Source organism: Danio rerio, chromosome 22 (assembly GCF_052040795.2).
Source record: "Danio rerio strain M-AB ecotype USA chromosome 22, GRCz13ab, whole genome shotgun sequence".
NCBI lineage: Eukaryota > Metazoa > Chordata > Actinopteri > Cypriniformes > Danionidae > Danio > Danio rerio.
Genome location: NC_141042.1, coordinates 19,378,893 through 19,400,422, shown reverse-complemented (window position 1 = coordinate 19,400,422; position 21,530 = coordinate 19,378,893). Strand labels below are relative to the sequence as shown.

At 37.1% G+C, this 21,530-nt stretch overlaps 1 long non-coding RNA gene across 1 annotated transcript; it reads right to left on the bottom strand.

The window, feature by feature from the left end:
* Positions 1–13,680: 13,680 nt before the first annotated feature.
* Positions 13,681–18,485, bottom strand: LOC147831555 (uncharacterized). The gene is made up of 2 exons (XR_015521902.1): positions 18,362–18,485; positions 13,681–14,901 (listed from the first exon to the last, which is right to left on the bottom strand). It is a non-coding gene; the product is annotated as an uncharacterized LOC147831555 (long non-coding RNA).
* Between the last annotated feature and the right edge of the window lie 3,045 nt (positions 18,486–21,530).

Below are 21,530 nucleotides of genomic sequence, written 5' to 3'. Positions count from 1 at the left end.
CATCTTAAACAAGATTTTTTGGCTAACCCCACTGGCTGATTATTTTGCTTATTTTAAAGAAAAACTCGCTGAATTTTGACACATTATTTCTCAAAACAAGACAACATTTTTTACTTGTCTAAAACTGCTTCTTGATTTAGGAATTTGTACATATTTGGACTAGAAACAAGACAAAACCTCTAGGAAAAGCATTTTTTTCAGTGAACTTGATGTGTTTGGTTAAATTCTGCCATTATAAATTGTTTGCAAACAGTTACCTTTAAAGTATTTAGTAAATCCAATGAGTAATTTTCTTTCAGCGTAGAAAGCAATTTTAATCCAAGTAGTGTCAACTTTGATGTTTCAAATTGTGTAATAAAATAATGAGCAGTCAAAAATAATAGATAACAATGTAAAATTATTTAATTAATAATCATAACAATTTCAAGAGTTCACACTTAGCTGATGATTGATTATAAGCAAGTTTGGCATGCTGTCCCGGGAGAGAGCCCTGAGCTCGAAGGTTCTTGAGCCCTGGGCTCCCTCCCGTTTGGAGGAAGAGAGGGGAGCCTCGAGCTCAGGTAGATCTCGACAACTCCCCTTTTTATAATAGCTAAAGATTAAGATTAAAGGCTATTAAAAGATATGCTGCATTATTAGATTACCTGTATTAAAATTTAGATTTAACGATTAACTTGTTGTACATGTTTTTGGAATGTGGGAGGAAACCGGAGAACCCGGGGAAAACCCACGCAAGCACGGGAAGAACATGCAAACTACACACAGAAACGACCACCGGCCTGTTAAGGAACTAGAACCGGTGACGTTCTTGCTGTGAGGCGACAGTGCTAGTCACTGAGCCACCGTGCTGCCCTATGGAGGGAAAGGTGAAAAGGTAGGGGTGGAAGGGGGGATTCTTCAAATCGAAGATGACTGTAGTGAAAAAACCCTGGCTCTTTATAGTGGTTAGGAATGGCCTGATTGGTGGATCAAGCATGCTAATGCAGGACCAGCCGTGTTCAATCATAATCACGTGCTCCTCTCGAAATTAGTTTATGAATAAACTTCACTTCAAGAGTTCACACTTAGCTGATGATTGATTATAAGCAAGTTTGGCATGCTGTCCCGGGAGAGAGCCCTGAGCTCGAAGGTTCTTGAGCCCTGGGCTCCCTCCCGTTTGGAGGAAGAGAGGGGAGCCTCGAGCTCAGGTAGATCTCGACAACTCCCCAAAATGCTCCGCTCGGGACAGCAGCCGCGTATTTGAAGAACCCCCCAAAAGGCACAGGAGATTAATGCCATATCCGGCTGCTGAAAAGTGATATAGAAATAGCTTGGAGGAGCAACAGAGACTGGTGTGGGTGTAAAAATTAACTGAAAGTGCTTATGTATGACTATGTGTGCTCCCGGGTTCTGTTAATTGTAAGGACCAGCGGGAGAGTGAGTGGGGTAAGTGTAAAGGTTTAAAACATATGTGGTGAGTTTCGTAAAGGTTTAGTATAGTAGTGATGGAAAATAAAGCTGTAAGGTTCTGCGGAGCTGTAGCTGCAGATGAGAAGCGGTTAACTGATTAACCGCTTTGGCAGTCCAATGGGGAGTGTGTCAGTAGTGGTATGGATAAATGGTAGTGTGCGTGAGCTCCGGTGGAGCGACACTGCTTCAGCAGTGGTGCAGGGGGGATGAAGCTCGGCTGAGCGTCTCTGCGACTGCAGAGGTGCGATGGTAGTCAGTACTAAGGGGAAGAATACGCTTCTGCAGCAGCGTTTTAACTGCTTTAGCAGTGCTGGGAGTGACAGAAGTGGTATAAGTGTAATGGAAGTGTGCATGAGCTCCAGCAGAGCGTCACTGCTGCAGCAGTGGTGCAGGGGATGTAAATGATGCTCGGCTGAGCGTCTCTGCTGCTGCAGAGGTGCAATGGAAGTCAGTATTTGTAAGGGAAATACGCCTCCGCAGGGACGTTTAACTGCTTTAGCAGTGCTGGAGAGTGTATCAGTATTGGGTTGCTAAATGAAAGTGTATATGCGCTCGCTGAGCGTCACTGCTGCGGCAGTGATGTGGAGGGGAGTGATGCTCGGCTGAGCGTCTCTGCGACTGCAGAGGTGCGGTGGTAGTCAGTCCTAAGGGGAAGAATACGCTTCTGCAGCAGCGTTTTAACTGCTTTAGCAGTGCTGGGAGTGACAGAAGTGGTATAAGTGTAATGGAAGTGTGCATGAGCTCCAGCAGAGCGTCACTGCTGCAGCAGTGGTGCAGGGGATGTAAAAGATGCTCGGCTGAGCGTCTCTGCTGCTGCAGAGGTGCAATGGAAGTCAGTATCTGGAAGGTAAATACGCTTTCGCAGAGACGTTTAACTGCTTTGGCAGTGCTGGAGAGTGTATCAGTAGTGGATTGCTAAGTGGAAGTGTATATGCGCTCGCTAAGCGTCACTGCTGCGGCAGTGATGTAGAGGGGAGTGATGCTCGGCTGAGCGTCTCTGCGGCTGCAGAGGTGCGGTGAAAGTCAGTTTCTAAAGGGAAGTGCGCTTTGGAGAGCTGATTAACGGCTGTGTAGCAGATAGGAATCAGGCACAGTAGACCAACTCTGTGGCTGCAGGGGTGCATAGGTATTCAGAGTCTGGTGCATTATATGTGTGAAAGCAATACATGTTCCCGCTAAGCCTTTACAGCTGTATTATAGCGGGGAGTGTGGTGATGGAAAATAAATTGATACTACAATGCAATGTAATTAAGTGGAGCTGCTGTAAAGGTGTGATGGTGGTCAGTATGTAAGCAATACGAGTTCCCGCTAAGCCTTTATGGCTGTATTGTTGCGGGGAGTGTGGTGATGGAGAATAAATTGATGCTACAATGCAATGTAATTAAGTGGAGCTGCTGTAGAGGTGTAATTGTAGTCAGTATGGAAGCAATACGAGTTCCCGCTACGCCTTTACGGCAGTATTATTGCGGCGGAGTGTGATAATGGTTAAATTTTTTGAAAAGTGTACATGTGAGCTTTTAAAAAGCTTCACTGCTGTGGCAGTGGGAGCTTGGGGCTACCCCTGTGGGAGTCCGAGCTGCGGAGAATGAGTGCAAGTGAAATTAAAAAATTATGAAGAGAAAGAGAAGGGAAGTTTAATAAAATAAAAAGGAAAGTTTAGTAAAAATGAGTCCTATGCAACTAAGACAGAAAGTAGGAAGAACAGACAGAGTCGTGCTGCTTGGAAACTAGGTTGAAGTCTACAACCGAGAATCAGCTGGGCTTCTCTGAGGAAATATTGGCTGAGGCAAATTGAGGATTTAGAGGTGTTAGAGGACCAATGACAGAGTTTATATCTGTTGTTGGAAGACTGTTCAGGCAGGGCGTCACTGCTGCAGCATTGGTGCAGGGGAAAAAATAATCTCAGCAGAGCTTCTCTGCAGTTACAGAAGTGCAATAAAATCAGTGGTGCAGAGAATTAAGGCTAAACAGCCGTCTCTGCAGTTGCAGCTCAGGCAAAGCTTAACTGTTGCAGCAGTGGTGCAGAGGGAGAATAAGGCTCGGCAAAGCGTCTCTGCAAGAGCAGAGGTGCAGTGGTACTCAGTATTAGAGCCTCACACGGAAATACTAAGTACTATTAGCAGTGATATTTAGAGATGAAAGTGAAAAAGGGGCTCAGCTAGAGCGTCACTGCAGTTGCAGTGATGTTAATGGGGTGTATAGTTAAGTGGAGCACCTAAACAGTCGATATTAGTAAGTTTTGAGTGCTCCCGCAGGGACGTTAAATACTGCCTTTAGTGATATGTAAAGATGAAGGTGAATAAGGCATATGCTAGAGGGTCACTGCGGTAGCAGTGGTGCTTTAGGTGTGCAACTCTGCGGAGCATTTCTGCGGCTGCAGTGGTGTAGTGGGCCAGTATGGAGGCAACTTGTGCTCCCGCAGAAGCATTTACTGCTGTATTAGTGCGGGGAGTGCAACGATAGTGGTATTTAGAAAATTTGTAAGTGTATGCAAGCTCATTTAGAACGTTCCTTTTGCAGCAACTGAAACTCAAGACAACCCCTGAATTGGTCGGAGCGGTGGTGAATGAAAGTGAATAGAAGTATAGGATAGTTTAAATTTGGAGAGAAAAAGTTAAAGCTAGAAAAACAGGGAAGGGTAGTGAAGGAGCTCCTATGTTAAATAGGAAGGGAAATAGGAAGGAAATGACAGAGTCATACTTCATACCCAATAATGCATGATGGTGGAAGTTGGCTGGAGAGGATCGGCTGGGCTTCCCCGAGGTGGTATTGCTCTTCTGTGGTGTAAAAATGCTAAGAGGTTTAGAACCAGGGCCGGAGTGGGACACCTTTTCAGCTCTGGAGTTTCAAGCCTCAGACCAGCCCACCTCAGTTCACGACTGACTATATTAAAATAAGTAAATAAATATTTCCAAATCAGTTTCTAATAGCACTATCATTTTTATTTTTATTTATTTATTTTTTTTTGAGAAAACAGCTGCTTTAGAACTTCAAATGTTCTACAACCCTAACAGTATTATATGTCTTATCAAAAAATGAAAACACTAAATTACTCTAGCAAGGATCGAACCCAGGTCCGCAGCGTCTTAACCTAACGTGCCAACCACTCGACCACAACAAAAGAGAAAAGTTGTGGTAAAATAATGAATAAAAAGCTGTGGTCAAGTAAATGAATTAAAAAAGTGTCACTGCTGAGAGCAACAGATTCTGGAGCTAGGGACATCGGCCCTCGAGGCCAAAAAAAAACAGACCGGCCCACCGGGAATTCTCCCGGTCCTCCCAATTAGCCAATCCGGGCCTGTTTAGAACAGGTGTGTGGGGGAACGGATATCATCCTGCATCCCTTCATCCTGCGAAGATAGATCAGATATGGTTAGGTGTATCGTTGGATTGAAATGTCATACTTAGTTCAGAAGACTTAAATTAAAAAGGCTAGTGTGAATATGGCATCGAGGGTGTGGGCTATGTGAGTGGAAAAGTGTCATTTGCAAAGAGTGTAAATGTATTTAGAAATGGATGTGGAGTGTAATAGGTTGGATGAGGGTCAGCTTCTGCAACCAGCTGACATGATCTCTGAAATGAGAAAAACAAGAGAGAATCAGAAATGACATTACAACATGGTACATGTATGGCAAACACAATGAATTATTTTAGCTGATAACCATGCGGGGCGTCTTAATAAGAGCATGGGCAACTAAGTGTGGAAGTGCCTTTGTTAATGCATGGTACGAAGCCTCATTGTCGCAACGAGCAAAGATAGTAGAGGTAGGCATTTGTCCCTCCTAAGGATGGCATATTAAATGGGAAATCTGCTCGTCTAGTGATCCTGATGTACCTCTTGAAGACAGGGTAGGTGGAATTATAGTGGAGTTTAAACCCCTTGGTTTGTATCTAACGCAGAGTCAATTGATGAAACATCAGACATGTCAGAAATGTCCTCCTCTCATTCGTGGAAGTCAAAGCGGGAAGTTTGTTTCTTTGCTGTTTTCACATCTAACCAACTTGCCATTATAAGCTTATGGCTTATAAGTGTATGGACATGAGTCACTGGGGCATATTACGATTGGACTTCTATGCCTAATGCGTTGAATGTTTTTCAGTAGCAGAGTAAACTTTTTAGAAGTTAAACTGCTATCAGATTTGGCAGTTTTTTTTTTTTTGTTTTTTTTTATTTATTTTTTTATTTATTTATTTATTTATTTATTTTATTTTATTTTATTTTTATTTTTATTTTTTATTTTTTTTTATTTTTTTTTTATTTTTTATTATTATTATTTTTTATTTATTTATTTATTTATTTTTTTTTTTTATACATTTTATAATTATTTATTTTCTTTATTATTTATTTATTAATTTATGTATTTATTTATTTATCATCTGCCAACATCAAACCCTGAACTTAAAATTAATGTCACCATTTAGTAGTAATTGTGTAAATGTAATGATAATCATTCATGAGCTTGTCATGAGAGAGGGTGGGACCATCTCAAATTTTTGAGAGTTCATTGGATGGTGACGCTTCTCCTTTCAGCTATTGGCTCGAAGGAGTGTCAATCAAAGTTGCAGAAAAAGGCTGGCGGCCATTTTGTTTGCCAGAGAACTAGTGTTATGATTGGAGACGCTACTCTATTGAATGCACCACAGCGACTAGTTTGGAGGATTAACATGGATGTTTATCAATGTATGCATAAGTTGTGGACTGATGTTTTAAGGATTGGATTGTCTACAACCTTGATTGAGAGGTGAGTCATTCTATAGTGGTGGGCAAAGCGAGGCTTCGTGAAACACTGAAACAGTCGAAGCAAATGTGTCGAAGCTTCGAAACGTTTCGAAACCTCACTCTACAGTGACATTTAGTGGTCATTTTTTATATATATTGCACTGAAACAGCTTCAGCAAAGAACGATTGAACAAATTGAGGGATTAAACCCCACTTTGTGAAATTGGAATCCTTCAAGTAACATAGTACAGTGGTTAAGGTGTCAGACATCCATGCAGGAGTAGTAGGTTTCGAAGCCAGTCAGTAGCAGTTGTTTTAAAATGCTTTAATACCAGTTGGTAATGCTTTGCTCTTGTATCGTTTTGTTTCAACATTGGTCTGATATCCGAATAAACAATTTGTGAATAAATATGTCTTGTTTTTGTCTTAAAACAGGGTTGTTGCTAGATCAAAAACGGTGGCCTGTAGTTATCAAGAATTATTTATATTATTCATTAAATTTCCCATTTATTGTATTTTATTAATGTCTACCCAAACCCTAAACCCAACCATACTGTAAAAATATTTATTATTGTTTTACAGTGTTACAAAAATGATGCTAAATTGATGGCGTAACTGTAGCTGTATCCTATTTAGGCTACACAAAACAGAAACATGATTAAAATACATAAAACCATGATTTCGAAGTCGGGATTCGAACCCAAAACATCATGCTAAGCATAGATTCAATAAGCAAACCCACAGTGCTCTAAGCCATTTGAGACAGAGATAATTTGGAGATCTTGGCAGTCAAATTAGGATTCACCAGGTCTCGAAACGTTTCTAAGCTGATCGATGCTTTGACTCGCTTTAGTCACGTGACTAGGTGTTTCGAAACACTTTAGTCACGTGACTTGGGTGCTTCGGATCATGCTTCGGTGCAGTGATTCGAAACACTTGCGCTTCGGGATCTCGACACTGTGTCAAAACATCAGTTTCACGTCAGCCATCCCTATCATTCTATTCACGCTAGAATCATCCTTTAAAGATGGATGTTTAATCTTAGTTGTAGTTTGTGAGGCTTCCCCTTAAAAAGTGTCATGTATGTTACCGCTGGTGCACCCCTAGAAGAGAGTTCAGCTTGAATCGCAGGCATCGAGAGTTTAGGCAAAGTTCATGGATGGTGATCGAGTTTTTACTGTGATCTTGTTGGAGAATTGGGTTGAAGACACAGAGATTGCATTGTGTGAGGCAATTGAAGTAGAAGGTTGAGAAGTTGTAGCTGGAGAAGTTGATGTAGCTGGAGAAGTTGATGTAGCTGGAGAAGTTGATGTAGCTGGAGAAGTTGATGTAGCTGGAGAAGTTGTTGTTGGAGAAGTTGATGTAGCTGGAGAAGTTGTTGTAGCTGGAGAAGTTGTTGTTGGAGAAGTTGATGTAGCTGGAGAAGTTGTTGTTGTTGGAGAAGTTGATGTAGCTGGAGAAGTTGATGTAGCTGGAGAAGTTGTTGTTGTTGGAGAAGTTGATGTAGCTGGAGAAGTTGTTGTTGTTGGAGAAGTTGATGTAGCTGGAGAAGTTGTTGTTGTTGCTGGAGAAGTTGTAGCTGGAGAAGTTGATGCAGTAGCAGTAGCAGTAGCAGTAGCAGTAGCAGTAGCAGTAGCAGTAGCAGTAGCAGTAGCAGTAGCAGTAGCAGTAGCAGTAGCAGTAGCAGCTGATGCAGAGCAGTGTATTCTTCAAATCGAAGATGACTGTAGTGAGAAAACCCTGGCTCTTTATAGTGGTTAGGAATGGCCTGATTGGTGGATCAAGCATGCTAATGCAGGACCAGCCGTGTTCAATCATAATCACGTGCTCCTCTCGAAATTAGTTTATGAATAAACTTCACTTATTATTGCAAAAATAAACAAGATTTTTTTTATCTGTAATTAAGCAATAATATGAATACTTCAAAGTTATTATACAAAATTCTAATATTTAAATATTATTATTCAATAATATTAAAATTCAGTTTTTACTTTATATGCAATCCTGTTTAGCAGGTTTAATCCTGTTAGTTCAGGTTAAATCTTGATGCTAAATAATAAAAATGTTCCCAGGTTTTTTTTTTTCATTCCAGGCATTTAGTTCTGACAGTTTTAATACGTAAATGTATGTCTCATGCATCCTCTCATGTTGAGAAAACCATTTATTTAGCATCCTGTGTGGCTTAATTTGAGTGAAAAGTTAGTAAATGTCAATCTTGTTTTGCAAAAGTCTGTGTGCGAGAATTACTCTAACCGGAGGGCAGAATTAAGCTTAATTCAACTGAATATTTTAGCTATTATACAGTTTAAATAACTGATAAGAGACACCTGTGGCCAGATAAACGCAGATAAACAATGCCGCGGCCACCAAACGGGACTGGCAGCAGAGTCTGCGGACTGTCACCTATCAGCACGTGACTTCCATTAAAACGTGGTCTGGAAGCCAACGCCATGACCGCTAAATGGATGCGACTCAGTGTGTCTGTGGGCCGTTCAGCCATGTGGAAAACCACCGTCCGCCGAGCATGGAGCTCATTAAGATGTTGTGCTCAAGACAAGGAGTTCCTTGAGACACACACATGGTTCATATTGGTTCTGATGTAAACTCTTATAGTCGTGCTCTGGCATGCTTTCCTTCGCTGGCACACCCTGCCCTCCTCCCCATGGCTGTGGTATGATATTGCATGCCAGCTAATATTTTGCAGGTTCTTCCCATATGTCTTGATCCTCAACCAAAGGGTCTTTGATCTCCAAGGGGGGAGAGGAAAATGAAAGTATCGCATGGGTGTTTATAAAACTGGAGGGAGTTCTGTTGATGTACAGTAATTCTCAACGAATGCTGACCTTGAGGTGGGTGGCCTGAGGAAGCACTTGCTCACGGACGTTCTCACATCACATGCACACTCTGAAAGGTCCCATGAAATTAAAATTAAGATTTTTAGATGTTAGTATCAGTATTGTTCCTTTTTAAGATATCTATAAGCTAGTGTGCTCTAAAACAGTGACAAAACTCGTATTTAGAAGATATAAAAGTGATATAAACATGAAAAGTTTGTAGTTCATCACATCCGCCTAAATGGAACAACAGTTTTCTTCACGTCAGTTCATACTTTAGTTTCTCATACAGGGTCCCCGCGGGTCCTTAAAAAGTCTTGAAATGTCTTAAAATTTTCATGTGGGATCTTAAATTTCATGTCCAACTCGTCTTTCTTATTTATTTTTTTCAACCGCTATTTGACCAGCGCAACATTTGGGGGCAGCACTTCGTGGGTGCAACCTGCATCATTCCATAGGTGACATACGAGTAAGTGATTGATGAATGCGTTGCGTTGATACTTCGCCACCACAGCATTTTGCGAAATCGCAAGCATGGGCAAATGTTTGTTTGATGACAATTGGTTTGAGGACGAAAAGTATCGGAGGTGGCTAAAGAAAACAGCCAGTAATCATGAAGGGAAGTGTGCTTTATCTAAAAAGACGATAAAACTGGGGACAATGGGCTGCAAAGTGCTCGATTCACACATGAAAGCAGAGAAGCACAAAAAGTATGTGTAGTCGCAGGCAAGTAGTTTGCCATTAAGTATGTTCTCATCAAGCACTTTGACCTCAGCCTTCCACAACACCGTCCACTTCAAGCAATGCCTTCAGCAGCTTTGCGAATATAGTTACATTTAAGGCCGAAATACTGTGGGTATTTCAAACCGTAAGCCGCCACCACTCGTACACCTCAAATGAGGACATCCACCTAGTTTTTCAAGCAATGTTCCCTGACTCAGAGTGTGCGAGTACGTTCACATGTGGAAAAGACAAAACAGTATATTTAGTACGATTTGGTGTTGCCCCATACCTAAAGAAGAAACTAATTTCATGAGCAAACAAAGACGCTTTCATCATGTTCGATGAGTCCATGAACGCAGCAACAAAGACTTAGACTTGCACTTTAGACGTTGGTCAACTGACGAGACCGGTACCCTTTTGTCAGGGTTGTAAGGTCAATCAGCTCTCGGCATAAAAGTTTTTTGCGTCCCTTTGAGCTGTCTTGAGCGTGGCTCTGGTGAGTTGTGCCACGCTAATGCTTCACCATATCATTCTGTGTTGACACACTGAACATTTTCCTGTTTTTTTTTTTTTTTTTTTTTTGGTAAAGTCTTAAATTTTCATTTTAGAGGATTTAAAAAGGTCTTAAAAGGTATTAAATTTCCTGTTAAAAAATGTGCAAATACCCTGTCATCAAATCATAACCAATCAAATGCTCCGTATCTGACATGCCCCGCCCCCTTCAAGACACTTCTCATTTGAATTTCATTTGAAGACTGGCCACCCTCTTCGAATGTTGTCACATGATTGAATGGGCGTTATCAGTGGTAATTAGCTGATATATGGGTCTGTAGGGGCCTTCTGTGCATACTAGTAGTCTCAGTAGGCTGTTGTCATACATCCTAATGGTTAATCAGTTATTCTAATAGAGAAGACTCCAACTCTAGATCTGTTTTTACATTACTGTGATGGTTGGGTTTAGGATTTGGGGTGTGGTAGACGTTGATGAAATAGAATTAATGGGAAATTTAATAAATAATATAAATAATTCTCGTAATTTCCGGCCTCAGCCATCTGATAACAACCATTCAATTGAGTGATAACAATTGAATCAGCTGTGGTGATAAAACCCTGCCTTTTTAAAGGGAAGGAGCCACACAATGTCCCACCCTCTTTTTATGTTTCGATTGAGATTACATCAAATATTGAATAAAAATTATATTTCAAAGCACTTTAAGGGACCTTTAAGCCCCATTCACACTGTCTGCAACCTAATGGCTGCTTGTTGCCAGTTCTTGAAGGTCTGATTACAAGTGGGTATTCTGCTGGTTGACATTTGTTTGTGAGAGGCATTGACTCCTTATGTATAGAATAAATCTAAAAACAAATATCTGATGGTGTTGCCATTAAAAGTGTTTAAAGGGGTGGTCTAATGATATTTCAAAGTTATTTGCACTGTTTTTTTGTTTTGTTTTGTTTTGTTTTTTTTAATTGCAGTTTTAGAACACAGAACACACAAGGGCAATACCATAACATTAAATTGACATCAAAATATATACAATACATAAAATAAAGAAAAAATACAATTATTCAAAGAGAAAATTTAAGGCTCTAAGATAATTAACAGTTCTTTTTGCTTTGGTATTTTTTTTATCCTACATAGGTAATGATCTATTTCTAATTCTATTTTAAAGTGAGTAAAATTAGGTTTTAAGTTCCATATATGATGAGTAAATTAACAATATACCAAGTTTTGAAGTCAACTGTATTCTCATTAAAAACAAAATTTTTTCTTTGAATTTCAATGCAATATTCGTACTCTGCTTAACAAAAAAGAAAAGATCACACCAAAATAACTGTCTATCAATACAATTAGAAAATAAATGAACAATACTCTTCTTTTTATCATTACAGAGAGCACAAATCAACATCTTTACAATTTTGCAATTACCTGTCTTACAGGATAAATACAATAAACATTTTTAAACAATCCCTCTCTAATTTTATTTGTTATACAAAAAAACGTCTGGAAATCTTAAACGTCTTGTTCCAGTTGACATCTCGAAATTATGATATCCAAAAACCAATGGCTGAACTGGGAACACTGATAATCCGGCAAATCATTTTAAGATAATTATTATGTTATTTGCACTGTTAAAGAGTTGGAATCTCCTACTCAATGGGTAAATTTAAAAATAATTTGATGTAATGCAGTTGTTTCTCAAACTCTGACTTCCAGGTGGTAACAAGTTTTGCAGTTTTCTTTTTCAAGCCTAGCGGAAATCCATTTATGTATGCTTCTCGTGGAAAAGCGTGTGCGTGACTGACATGAGTGTTATAGAGCGCGGCTATCAACACTGCTTGGCTGAGAATAAAAAAGAGTTCCAAAAAGTGTGAATGAATCATGTGCACTTCAGTGACTTCACTCCCTTTAATAATCGTTGTTGCTTCTTATTGAAACCTTTGCCACATGTCTCACACTGCTTGCTACACTTACATCTTGTCACCCATGGTCACTGTTGCTCTTATCGCAAGAATTGGCCAGCTCTTTATTAAAATGAATGGGATTATGCTCCTTTATCGCTGTGTGTTGCTGGTGGTGTGAATGAGGCTTGTGACAAATATCTCTGTACACACAAAACCACTGAAACAGTCACAGTGTACTGCAGATGCCAGACTAGTATGTTTTGCAGTGCTTCTCCCACAGAGATACACAAAAGATGGAGAAGACTTGGAGCATGCTCATTCCTTATGTGCTGTAAACAAACCTAACCAACACTTTTTAGTAAAGCTGTTAACTTTGTAGCCCACCATTGTTGTTGTTTCTGTTAGGTGATGCACCAGTTTTGTCTAAATTTGAGTGAAGACATGGACTGATGACATTATTGTTTCACAAAATATACAGATTGGCTGTTCACACAAAATTGCCAGGGTGTCCTTTTTTAAAGCTTTATCCACTTTGGGACCCAGTTTCAAAAACAGGGGTTTCAAAGAGTGGTTGGATAAAATGCTTCAACATAGCCTCATTCTAAAAACGTAGCCTTATATAGGTTTCTGCAGATCACGAATTATATAGCCAAAGGTACGTTTGGCTGCATTTAATTTTTTTAACAAGTGTAAGGGGCGGTATGACGCCAATCCTTTTTGTGTCAATCAATAAAATTGGTTTGGTTTAGGAAAGGAGGGTGGGTCAGTCAATCAGTCAGTCAAACAGTCAGTCAACAGCAGCCTCTGGTGGAATTACACAGGAACAGCAGGTATAAATGGCACTCGTGGGAGAAATTTGAGATCTCAAAAAGCACAAACAGCAGCCTCTCGTGAATTCGCGAAAAAACAAACGTACCTCCTGGGATGTAATTTGCGGTCTCCAGAAAAGTATATAGAGGTACATTTTCAGAATGAGCCTGGGTTGAAATGCTTATATGATACAACATTTTTGCATATACAGTAAAATGTGTCTCGAAGTGGATAGAATTTTCTAAAATTCATCCAACATTTAAAGGTCCACTAAGCAAACTTTGCAAAAAATATTGATATTTGAAAGCAGCAAAACAAATATGCACCGATACAACAATCATTACTCTAGACTGCTGATTGGCTGCATGTGTGTTTCGGGATCTTTAGTGCAACTTTAAAGCTGTTCAAGTCAAGATTGACAAATATGTTAGTGTCTGTACCAAATGCAAGTCAGCAGCTGCTGGCTTTCTGAGAGTCGACAAAAACATATACAGGCAAAATAAAATTAATACATTGAATGTGACCTAATGATACACTATAAAATTACATACATTCGGGCAGCACTGTGGCGCAGTAGGTAGTGCTTTCGCCTCACAGCAAGAAGGTGGCTGTTTCAAGCCTCAGCTGGGTCAGTTGGCATTTCTGTCTGGAGTTTGCATGATTTTCCTGTGTTTGCGTGGGTTTCTTCCGGGTGCCCCGGTTTCCCCCACAAGTCCAAAGACATGTGCTGTAGGTGAATTGGGTAAGCTAAATTGCTGAACGTGTATGTGTGTGAATGAGTTTGTATAGGTGTTTCCCCGTGATGGGTTGCACCGATATGGGTTGCAGCTGGAGAGGCATCCGCTGTGTAAAATATGTGCTGGATAAGTTAACGGTTCATTTCGCTGTGGCGACCCTAGATTAATAAAGGTAATAAGGCGAAAATAAAATAAATGAACATTCTAATGAATTGAATTGATTGGTCTGTGCCAGAAACTATTCCTATAATGCAAAATGATTGCATGTAATCTACACCCTTGACCGTCTGAGCTTATTTGTAAGTATTCATTTTATGTTGCCTCTAAATGTTTTTGATCTTCTGTTGACTTGCATTTTATGAATCACCAAATACCACTGTTTCAGCTAAAATCTAAAAATCCTTCACAATTGTCCTCTAAAATATGAACCTCCATTTTTATAGCAATTTTTTTTATTTTTGGATGAACTGTCCCTTTAAATGTGTAAGCTCTTTCAGTCAGATTAGATTCTAGTAGACTTTATTTATCGGTCATTAGTTGTAAAAATAAAAACAATTAATGGGTATTCTAATGATATTTTTATGATGTGTACTCAGCTATTAAACTTACAGTGGTGTTTAATTTTTATGGTTATTGTCCTCACAAGTGTCATAAATACCCCTCCCTCATAGCAGATCGTAATATTTATGAGCTGTGAAAATGAATGCAAGAGCATACCGAAAGTCTGATTTTGATTTGCAGTGATGAAAAACATACAACGACTGTACAATGTGACACCATCATATGCCAAAATCTGAAAACAGTCAGATCCTGGCAGGAGGGAGAGTAAAAAGCACAGAATGTGAACTATGAATGTTTTTACAGTTGCCATTCGTTTATTCTGTGGTTGAAAAGTAAGACGATCGTTATATGTTTTGTCTTCAGAGGAGAAATGTGCTATATTGAAAATAAAACACTCTTTTATAACAAGCCAAATGTCAGATACATACTATTACTATTACTACTAGTAGTACACTATGTTCCAACATAGGCTCATTCCGAAAAGTAGCCCTATATACATTTCTGGAGAGCGCAAATTATGTAGTCAGAAGTTTGTATGGCTGCATTTCTTCTTTAAAACAAACACTCCTTTTCACACTTTTCAGCTAATCGCTTACCTCTGTATGCATGGCTTTCCTGCTATTACCAGTTTGTCCAGTAGCTCGCCATGTATGTCGGCAGACTTGAGACGCAAAAAGGAGTTGACCATGCAGGTAAGACAAAAACAAATGCAACAAATAAAATAGATAAGTTAATAACAGGGTAAGAATGTGGTAAAATCTAAAAACTTGGTAAAAATCAGGACAATACTTTTTCGAGATTGCTTTTTAAAATTGTCAGTTGGGCTTAAGGAAGTGGGTGTTCGGGTCAATTGTTGCTTTTGAAAACACTATTGGTTGGGCTTAAGGAGGAGGAGAGTAGGTCAGTCAGTAAATCAGTCAGTCAACAGCGACCTCTAGTGGAATTACATAAGGAGAGCAGGTGCAAATGTTAAAGAGAAATTTGAGATCTGAAAAAGCATACACAGCGGCCTCTGGTAGATTTGTGAAAATTAAAACTGCAAAAAGATGTAGCTCCTGGAATGCATTCTCCAGAAATGAAATAGCGGTATGTTTTCAGAATGAGCCTGGGTTGCTATTTTACTTGTATATTTAGAAATTGTTCGATCAAATATAAATGGTTCCATTGTGTAATCTCTGGAAATTTATTAAGAATTATTTTTTTATTTTACTTTAGAATTTATTTTCAATGTTATTTTTATAATAAGATTAAAATAATATTAAAATTGATGTTAATTTAATTCAGGTAAAATATTGTAATTGAATAATTGAATTGAGAAATAAAAAAAATAATAATAAAAATAACAACAACAACAACAATATTAATAATAATAATAACACAAAGACTAGGTTAATTGTATTATTTTGGTGTATTACTATTAATATTAGTAGTAGTATTAACAATACTAAATATTATAATAAATGATAAAATAGAATTGAAATTGTGATAGTGCTATCAATTAAAAAAATAAAAACTAAATAAACATATATATATATATATATATATATATATATATATATATATATATATATATATATATATATATATATATATATATATATATATATATATATATGGAAAAACTAATGACAAATTATTAAATATAAATCTGGAAATGATAACATTTTATAATATAAAATAATTAATTATAGCAATAACAATGGGCAGAAACAACAGATAGAAGTATAGTACAAACATTACAAATATTACTTTTTTGCAACAAGAAAAATGTGACAAATTTAAAGAAATATAATAAAAGTAAAGCAAAAGAAAGACAATGAGAAAGAAAAAGAAGAAACAATGAATAAATAAATAAATAAATAAATAAATAAATAAATAGATAGATAAATAAATAAGAGGGGGCACATGAAAAAATAATACAAATTAATGCAGAATATTAAATAAAGCTATATTAAATAATGTTTTATAAGTTGGAATTGTTTTCTTGTTATGAGACTGTAAGGGTTTTTACGTGCAGTTCCAATTCACGTTTTAAAAATACAAAATTTGGTTTACGTTGAGTATATTTGCATTTATTATGTAAAACCTTCCAATAAATAAAATGAGGTTTATACAAAAAGTTGAATTAAGGAATTGATTTTCCTTATTATAAAACCAAAATAATATGCTTATAGCTTAAAGAAAAATCACCACAAACCTGTGAAAGAGAATTCATATCAGATCAAAAAGATTTAACAAAAGGACATCCCTAAACAAGTGAGCAACAGATTCAGAAGAAGGCTCACAGAAAGAGCAGGAGATGTCAATGTCATTTTTGAATTTCTGTAAAAAAAAAAAAAAATGTTTAACTGGAAACAAATCTACGAATAATTTAAAAAGATATTCCTTTAATTTTCTTAGTTAATTTTTTTGTAGGAGTGACCAAACATACGACCATTTAATATCATCCAAAGTGTTGAAATAGAAGAGTGATTTGAGATGACAAGATCTAAAAATTAAGACCTGATTTTATGATTGGATTTTTTTAGTGGAGAAAAAAACAAGTCCAAGAACTGTAGATTCAGATCTAGGGGGACACACAGAAACCATTGAATTATTATTATTTCTTAAAAGCATTACAGAGGAGATGGCCTTACAAACAATATTAAATTCGTTTTTAGATATGAGCAGAGTACAATTGAACTCAGAATTATTAGCCCCCTTTGATTTAGTTTCTTTTTTAATATTTCCAAATTAACAGAGCAAGGAAATTTTCACAGTATAATATTTTTTCTTCTGGAGAAAGTCTTATTTGTTTTATATCGGCTGGAAAAAAAAAGCAGTTTTTAATTTTTTAAAAACATTTTAAGGTCAATATTATTAGCCCCTTTAAGCTATAATTTTTTGATAGTCTAATTACCCCTAATCTGCCAAGTTAACCTAATTGTTCTAGTTAAGCCTTTAAATGTCATTTTACACTGTATGGAAGTGTCTTGAAAAATATCTAGTAAAAAATTATTTACTGTCTTCATGGCAAAGATAAAATACATCAGTTATTAGAAATTATTTATTAAAAACTATTATGTTCAGAAATGTGTTGAAATAATCTGCTCTACGTTAATCAGAAATTGGGGGAAAAAATAAGCGGGGGGGCTAATAATTTTGACTTCAATTGTATATCTTAAAGTAAAATCTGAGCAAGTAAATAAATTATCATTACAGTCAAATTATTGGTTCGCTAATATCACTAAAACAACGACAACAACAAAAAATAATAATAATAAAATAAAACATTTGTCCTGGAAATTTCCTAGAATGGAATGTGCTGGAATTTTAAAACAACAACTACAACAATAACAATAGTACATTATTATTATTATTATTATTATTATTATTGTTATTATTATTATAAGTCAAAGCAAGCTCAAACTAGAGCTACACTTTAACAGTTTTACTGGTACAACTATGATTTAAGCCTCATTATTAAGCAATGCTGCCCTCTACTTGTAGTTTTATGAAGCAAGATTGAATGTTTAACTCCTGTCTAGACATGAAACAAATAACACATTTGCCTGTATAAAATAACACCAAAAGCACACATTCCTTGACAAAAGAGCAACCCGAAATATTTTTCCACTGAACGTCCTTGAGATATGCATGTGCTTTTCGCATCAAACTAATTAATTATCAATACCTCAGTATTATCTTTGATTAGAGGCTAGTACTGTTTAACAATAAACAGTCTAAACAAATTAATGATATTTTGCTAACACGATTATATTGGATGTGATGTTTCCTGAAATGATGTTTGCTCATTTGATTTTAGGGATTTTATCAAAACAGAATAAACACGATTCATTTCGTTGCATAATGAGATAAAAGCTTTGATTCGCATGTGTGATGCTGAATAAAAGCTCAACTGGGAATTGGTGCAAACGCCACAATGTCCCATTAAAAGCCCAAATTTGATCATAAACATTGTGCTGTGATCAACAAAGTCAACATTTTAGGATTTAAGTATCAAAGTTTCATTCGATTTTTTTTGTCAGACAAACACGGTATCGATGTTTGCTGCTGATTGAAAAATCTACCAAAGAGGAAGCGTGTGTGACTAATTCATACACCCACTCACACCAACACACCTTGCACTCCTTCTAAATGGCCATTTAAAGTCCCTCCAGCTGTTCATTGATGGATGAGTTAATCCCTCTTTGCCTGCCTCACTGTGGGATGCCATCTTGCTGTAAAGTGTAAAGGACGAGCTCTGACGCAACGCGAACTAAACGACAGCAAACTAGCGGGAAGCCTGGCTGAGAGCCTCGGGGCGACGGGAAACATTTTACACTGTATGCCATTAAAGAGGACACAAACATCATTCACATTTCACAATTGACAAAGTAAACAACTGAGAGGGCATCTATTTGTAGAGGGTAATAATGAGCTCTGCCCAAAACAAACAAAAGATATATTTATGATAGTAGCCTACATCATCTTTAATATACTGTTTGAGGTATTTTTTAACAGAAGGTTACTAATAAAACTTTTAAGATAACAGAACTACACTTATAACCCAACAGTCAACTTAATCAATTGAAATGAGTGTGGTTAACATAAAAATTTACTGAAAGTTAATTCTACTCATTTGAAAAGAGTTTTGAACTCAGTGTTGAAGGTAATGAGTTAATTAAATACCTCATTACTTCAACTTAAATGGAGTAAGTTCATAGAACTAATATCGATTTTTTTTAAGTTAAATGGTTTGTTGCAATCAGTTTCCTTAAATGGTTTGAGTTGCCTTAACTTATTGGGTTTTACAGTACTCAGTTGGTTTGAGTTATCTTCATTTACTGAATTTTACTGTGCTCAAAATACTTCATTTACTCAAATGGATTAAGTTTACAGTACTCATTAGGATTCTTTTTTTTACTTAAATGTTTTTTTACTTTTATTTTTTTGCAATCAGTTTTCTTCAAATGGTTTGACTCACCTTAACTGTTGGGGTTTCACAGTGTACAGAACCTTCTTGGAAGAAATTGTAGACTTACTTAGTCCTTTAGTGAACTATTCATTTTAATATTTAATGTGTATGTTAATCTAGACTCTATGTGGGGTCATATTCAGACAAATATTCAGACGTTGGGTTAAAAAGTGTCATTTAAATTTAATTTTAAAAATTAACTCAACATTGTGATATGTGATGTGTGTGTGTGTGTGTGTGTGTGTGTGTGTGTGTGTGTGTGTGTGTGTGTGTGTGTGTGTGTGTGTGTGTGTGTGTGTGAATGTGTGTGTGTGGATGTTTTCCAGAGATGGGTTGCAGCTGTAAGGGCATTCGCTGCGTAAAAACTTGCTGGATAAGTTGGTGGTTCATTCTTCTGTGGCAACCCCAGATTAATAAAGGGACTAAGCCGACAAGAAAATGAATGAATAAGCATAAATAATGGTTTGCAGAAAATGCTGTTTTGCTCTGGTGTAATGTTAGCTTACTGAACATCTCAACATCTTCATTTGTATTCTCGCTGGAAATAGATATAGAAATAGATACTCAGCTTAGTACATTTGGCCTGGTCAGTTTCACTTTCTATTCATTTTTAGCTTCTATTATTTTTTCTCGCATATCACCAACAACAACTTGCTTGTTTGAGCAAGGTACGAGTCGAGTGAAAAGATAATTACTTCATCGACTGCGACATCAACAACTAATGCACTTGGTCACACTTTACTTTGATGGTCCATTTGTTAAATTTAAGTTACATTGCATCTACATGCCAGCTAATTCTTATTAGATTATAAGTAGACTGCTTGGTTAGGGTCAGGGTTAGTTTGAGTTGAGATGTACTTGTAAAGTTTCTAATACTCATTTAAATGTATCTTAAAGGAGCAGTATCAACAGACAGACAGTCTACTAATACTCAAATGGACCATCAAAATAAAGTGTTACCTTCAACTGTACTTTGTCAATGATGCTGTCAAAAAATAATAAATGAAAATGATTTGGGATACAAGAAATACTAAACAAAAAGATAGGGGCTACGGGAAAAGACTACAGCAAAATAATAAGTAAAAAATAGTGGGGCTATGAGATAAAGGCTGCAGCGAAGTAATAAATAAAAAGAGTGGGGCTGCTGTGAGTACATTCAGCCTAGAACAGAATCCGTATTTTAACTCAGTGGCACAGCAACATGGTCACCGGCCCACACAGCCAAAAAAACACAGACTGGCCCACCAGAAATTCTCCTGGTGCTCCAGATTAGCCAATCCAGGCCTGCACCAAGTCCAGTTTAGAAAATCTCTGAAGCCACAGTTTTCAGTTGCTCCTGGAAAAAAAAACTGGTGAGAAATTATCAGCAGTGGTCCTAGAAGAGACAAACCTCAATTTGGCTTTTTGATGCATAAGGACAATTGACATGGACCCAAATAAGACACATGCTACCTACCTTGTTTACTGTAAAAAAGATAAATAGATTAGGTAAAACTTATATAGTTTATATAAAAGACTATTAAGTTAAAAACCACAAATATAAGCACAAAAAAAAAATCTCAGTTTTGCCATTTTGCTCCTATAGTGTGCCACAATCTGACAAAAACCAACAGATTTTCAACCAGAGTCTCGAATGTGAACACAGGAAATCTCTTGAGACTTGAGAATAAACATGGTGGACATATATGAACGAATAACTGAATAGACATTCGAGCTATTGCCGCAAATCGACAAGCTGATCCTCCATCTTTGCTGCTCAAATCCATTTCACTTAGTGCTGCAGCATGACTGGGTTTGTTATGTTTCTATCTTTTGTCATCGTGCTTCCTGATTGGATATTGCTTAGTTTCATGTGCTAATCTCCAGCTTGTATGCGCATTTGAGTTCTGATCGTAAATATTCAACATGTTGTAATTCATGATCTGAGCAAGTCCAACATTCTTCTGAACATATTGAACCACTTTTTATGCATCAAACACAAAAGGAAATTGAATAAAATAGTTTTTAGAACAACTAAGACAATCAGGACTTTAACTAGGACTATTGGAAGGGGAGAAATCAATTTTAAATCATCAAAGTTTGCTTTTGGTGTGTGCCCAGTCTTACATGGTTGCCTTAAATGTTTAAACTTATGTTTATATTGAATTAAAATTATGAGTACCTTTAACATCCATACAACAGCTAGTATAGTCTAATGAATTAAGTTAGAAAAATGACAAACCCTTTTGTGCCCAATTTTTAAAAAATGGTTTCATAAAGCCTTGTTAATAGTGTCCTATATGAACATGTCTTGCATTTATTTTCTCCAGTTATTTTTCTGGAAAAGGAGGGTT